This window comes from Chrysochloris asiatica, unplaced genomic scaffold (assembly GCF_000296735.1).
Source record: "Chrysochloris asiatica unplaced genomic scaffold, ChrAsi1.0 scaffold00055, whole genome shotgun sequence".
In the NCBI taxonomy this organism is placed as follows: domain Eukaryota; kingdom Metazoa; phylum Chordata; class Mammalia; order Afrosoricida; family Chrysochloridae; genus Chrysochloris; species Chrysochloris asiatica.
This window is the reverse complement of record NW_006408573.1, coordinates 8,947,371-8,953,020: the sequence shown is the minus strand read 5'-3', so window position 1 is coordinate 8,953,020 and position 5,650 is coordinate 8,947,371. Positions and strand designations below refer to the sequence as shown.

Sequence of the window (5,650 nt, the reverse complement as noted above, 5' to 3'; positions counted from 1 at the left end):
GTGTGTATATATATATACACATACACATATAGTTAATCATTTGGTTGCGTCTTATGTTTTGGAAATCTTGGGTCTGTAAATCCTCAAAGATCATCTATGTTGCTGAATTTTAACCTAATGTCTGTATATCCATAAATGAATGATAAATTGACATCCAATAATGACATATTGCATCAGGCATATTCTTTAAAGAGGTAAAGAGCCAAAATATCAGTTTGAGGACCAAGGTGCACCTGACCCATGGCATGGTATTCTCAATAACCTCATATGCATGTTGAAGTCCTGGTGTGGCGGTGTGGGTTAATGTGTTGGACTGCAGTCGATTTGAACAGCAAAGTTGGCATTTCTAGCTCACCACCTGCTCCTTGGAAACCCTATACAGGATCACTATGGGTCATGGGTCAGAACGGACTCAAGGCACTTAACAACAACAACATTAGCATGTGAAAGTTGGACAATGAATAAGGAAGACCATAGAAGAATTGATGCCTATGAGCTATGGTGTTGCAGAAGAATATTAAAAGTCCCATGGACTGCCAAAAGAACAAACCAATCTGTGTTGGAAAAAATACAGCCAGAATGCTCGCTGGAAGCCAGGATGGCCAGACTTCATCTCTCATAATTTGGACATATTATCAGGAAGGACCAGTCCCTGGAGAAAGTTATCATGTTTGGTAAAACCGGGTAGCGGAGAGGGGATGGAGAAAAAGAGGAAGACCTCCAGTGAGCTGGATTGGAACAGTGGCAGCAGTGATGGACTCAAATGTACCAATGACTGTGAGGTTGGCACAGGAGCAGACAATGTTTCATTCTGTTGGGCATAGGGTTGCTATGAGTCGGTACCAACAACAATAACAGTCTGTTATTCCTATCTGAAAATATGTGATGCTCTGTATGTGTTTGTGTGGTTGCATTCATGGAATTTTCTGGAAAGATTTTTGTCAGCACTTAAATTTGACACATAATGCAAAATTAAACAAATGGATAAATAAATAAAAACATTTAGCATTACTGATTTGTGAATTACACTGAGCCCACTAGGTCCAAGTGATGAGACTCTGCAAAATATTAAGATTTTCAAGTTAGTTTATAAATCATTTAGTATCAACTGGTAAATCACTGGTAAGAGAATCCATGTTGAAGAGCAAAGACTAATGTAGCTTACTTTTATTGTTAACAAGTAAGCCTTTCTTACTTTCATAAAAGTTGGTGGTGTTGTTAAGTTCCGTCGAATCTGTTCGAACTCATAGCAACTCTTTATAGGGTATAGGGTTTCCAAGGAGCAGCCGCCAACCTGTAGTTAGCAGTCCAGTGCTTATCCCACAGTGCTACACCAGGAGTCCTTCATAAAAGTAGAAGTGTTTTATATCACAATTCCAAATCAAACTCATCTGTTTCTTTCCCTTGGTTTATCATGTGACTGGTCATGGTTGAAGAACCAAAGATCAGTACTACACAAGCATTTAATGTAATTATTTAGATGTTAATCATAGACATTAAAAATCCAAGAATCTCATCTGAGGATTTCAGATTCAGGATGCAGCAATCTCCAATTGGTTTAAGAATGTGTTTGGGATAGAGGGAGAATGAATCATCTAATATTCCAAGAATAGAGAGTTGGAAGAATAGTTTTTCTCTCTTTGGCATACACACTGGTCTATGCTTCAATGAGGCTGAAATTGAAAAAGAAGTGAGCTTCAGATACCAGACTTCTGTTTCCAATAGCAATAACCACTTACACATGCAAATTTCCCCTCATAAATAACAAATCATGTAAAACTTGGGACTGTGCTTGACACACAGAACATGAGCAATACGCAATAACTAGTCACTTTCTGTGATTGTTTTATTATTCGTAAATTGTCATTTTCTAGATGAAGAAACTAAGATTTAGGAAGGTTTTTTGTTTGTTAAATGCCTTCAAATTGGTTCTGACTCTGTGCAGGGTTTCCAAGGAGTTGCTGGTGAGTTTGAACCTCTGACCTTGTGGTTAGCAGTCCTATGCTTATCTTACAATTCCATACCGGGACTTTTTGTTGTTTAGTGCTGTCAAGTCTGTTGTCACTCATATCAATCCTATATAGGGTTTCCAAGGAGCAGCTGGTGGGTTTGAACCACCAACCTTATTATTAGCAGTCTACTGCTTATCCTAAAGCATAACACCAGTACTCCACTAACTTTAAATAAAACAGAGAGATAAATGTGTTGAATTCATGAGGTGAACCTAGGCTAGAAGAGAAATCACTAAGAGGAAAAGAAGTGAAGACTGAGGTTTGAGTATGTAAAGTTGGAGATGGCTGCTGAACAACCCAGTGTAGACATTCATAGGGCAATCGGATATAGGATTTGAAAGATTAAACTGGAGACAGATTTAGGAAATACTCATGCAAATGATAGTATATTAAGTTATAGTGAAAGCAAGAGAAATGATTACAATGATTAAAACAAATATTAGAAGATGACCATTGTGAGAGTATTTGCAGATGTCAACATTTAAGATGGTGGCAGGTCAAGAGTATCTCATAGACGTTATGAAGGGAACAACCACAGAGGTCAGAGAGGAAACAAGAGAACCTAATGTGAGAGATGCCAAAGGCAGTGATCCTTTCAAGAAAGGACTTCAATAGGTCCCTTCAATGCTAGACAAGTCAATTAAGAGGACTGAGCAGAGAAGTCAGTTGAATTGGCAAATGGTCTCCCATTTGCAGTGCTACTGGAGCGACTGAGGGAGAAAACATATTGCAATAGGCTTAAAAGAAGAACAGACAGACATCGCTCACTAACGCCAGCACCGCCTCTAGCTCGCTGAGCTCCAGCTGAAGGAGAAGGGGTGTTAAGTAAGGAGGTCTCTATACCATGGCTCGTACAAAGAAGACAGCCCTCAAATCAACCAGTGGGAAAGCACCCTGGAAGCAACTGGCTACAAAAGCCGCTTGTAAGAGTGCGCCTTCCACTGGAGGGGGGAAGAAACCTCATCGTTACAGGCCTGGTACTGTGGCACTTCGTGAAATTAGACGTTATCAGAAGTCCACCGGCCTTCTGATTCATAAACTACCCTTCCAGCGTCTGATGCGAGAAATAGCTCAAGACTTCAAAACAGATCTGTGCTTCCAGGAGGCAAGTGAGGCCTATCTGGTTGGCCTTTTTTGAAGACACCAACTTGTGTGCTATCCATGCCAAACGTGTAACAATTATGCCAAAAGACGTCCAGCTAGCACGTCGCATACGTGGAGAATCCACTATAATGGGAAACATTTCATTCTTAAAAAAAAGAAAAAAAATTCTCTTCTTCCTGTTATTGGTAGTTCTGAATGTTAAATTTTTTTCCCCCCCATGGGCTCAAAAGGTACCTAAGTATATGATTACAAATGGAAAAACAGGGGACAGAAATCAGGTATTGGCAATTTTTTTCATTTTCATTTCTGTGAATTTTTAATATTTTAATATTTAATATTTTTAATAAAAACAAAGCATTAATGCAAGTCAAAATGTTTCAGTGAACAAGTTTCAGCAGCTCAACTTTATAACAATTATAAATAGACCTGTTAAAATTTTCTGGACAATGCCAGCATTTGAATTTTTTTAAAACAAGTAAATTTCTTATTGAAGGTAAAAAAAAAAGAACAGACAGTGGAGTCAGAGTATGAGGAGCTGGCTAATGGCAGAATGGAGCAGGATCAGACAAGACAAAAACAGAGAGGAAAGAAACACCTTTTCTTAAGAGGAGAAATAGACTTCTGTGTGTTGACGGGCTGTGGAAAGGATGAATGAGAAGGAAAATGGAAGGGGTAACAGAAGATGAATCATCAAAAGAACAAGCTCATCTATGAGCTTCAGGGATGAGTTCTAGAACAGAGGTTCAGCCTGTGGTTAGAGAGAGAAAGATTATTCTCTGGAAGAAGGCAGTGAAATTTAGAAAATGAAAATGTCCGGGGCATGGTGGAAGACTGGTTCATGTCTACAGGCTCCATATCTGAGTAGGGAAAGGACAGGGCATTGGCTGAGAGTGATACAATAGGAAGTAATAAAAGAGTGATTGTTTGCCAAGGATGTTTTGGTATTTGTGAGAAGTGGCTGGCTAAAGATGTGTGAGGAATTGTTGACTATACCTTAAGATACAGCTTAATGCAGTGAGCCAATGCTGTTGTCAACTGCCATGGAGTCAGATTCAACTCATCATGACCCTGTAGAGGGTTTCTGAGGAGCAACAGGTGGGTTTAAACAACAATCCTGTCGTTAGCAGTCCAGTAATAACCACCCTCTCAAAGTGTAGCAGGCAAAATGTAGTCATTGAAAAGGCAAAGAGATGTCAGACTGGTTAATACTCAAACCTGTCTTGAAGGAAAGCATTACTATTCCCTTTTTGTCAGTTGGGGAAACTGATGCCTTAGCTAAGGGAAGACAGCAGTAAGCCAAGTTTCGATCTCACGTTCTTTGCTTTGTCGACTCTTATCACCCTCCCTCCCTGAGTGATCATCTACCATGTTAACCTGACCAATGATTTTCAATAAGATCCTCCAGCTTGCATGGAAAATACACTGAGAAACATTTACTGTGAACCAGGGTTTTAATAATTAAATGTTCCCAGAAAAGGGCCAGGCTGCCTCTAAGGACAATGGAAATGTCATGTGTGTGTATGTCTCAGTGTGCATGTGTGTTTAATTCTTTTGTGCAAAATATGTCTAATGTAGTGGCTCTCACTTTACTTCAATAGGGACTCCTTTGGTTCATATTTATGGGGGCATTAGCCATTCTCATTTATTTACAAAGAATAAAGAAGGAAATCTCTTTGGATTTTAATTGCTATTTTGTGGTTAAATCCAAATCTAATAGATTATGAGTGGTTTTGTCTCTCAAATCCTATTCCTTTTAGTTCATTTCAAGATGAGATGAAAAATGGATTTTTAATTAGAAAAAGAGGATAGCTTGTAATATACCTCTGAATGTTACAAAACACAATGTGTATAAATCGCTGAATAGAAAACCACTTTGTTCTGTAAACTTGTACCTAAATCCACAATAAAATGTTAAAAGGCAAAAAAGACTTAATGAATTCTTTCAGAAACAAAATTTTAGTCAAAATATTTTGAGCCATGATGGACCCTGACGTGTGTAATACTGTACCACTAAGCAGCACATGAAACACTAGCTGCTAAAATGAACCATCCCCCAAACTCAGTGATTAAAATGGAAAAAGTTTGTAGATTGTCTTTATTTGTTGCCCACATGACAGGGAGCAGTTCTTCCGGGTGGCTCTCCTCCAAATGGTGACTCAGAGATCCAGGTTCCTCCTGTGCACCATTCAATATCAGTGGCCTTCACAGACAACCAAGGAGTGGAAAGAACGGAGAACCATACAATGGAGAATCTTAAGGATGAATTTATAACCAAATCTAAAAGTGGCATCACTTCTACCCATGTGATTTTAGCATTTAGAACCTAATCCCATGACCACAACCTAATTGCAAGGGCGGCTGGGAAAAACAGCCATCGTGTATGCCTAGGAAACTAAATGAGATTAATGTGCATCTAGTTAATACTAGATTACATTTCCTCGCTATTATGGTAAGCTTGAGCAAAATTTGAAGTTCTATAAATTGCTAATATTTCGGAATAATCGTTTACTAAATGGAATGAATAATTCTTCAGT

General features: G+C 38.7%; 1 pseudogene; it reads left to right on the top strand.

The window, feature by feature from the left end:
• The first annotated feature begins 2,856 nt into the window (after positions 1-2,856).
• Positions 2,857-5,443, top strand: LOC102824847 (annotated as a pseudogene).
• Positions 5,444-5,650: the final 207 nt, after the last annotated feature.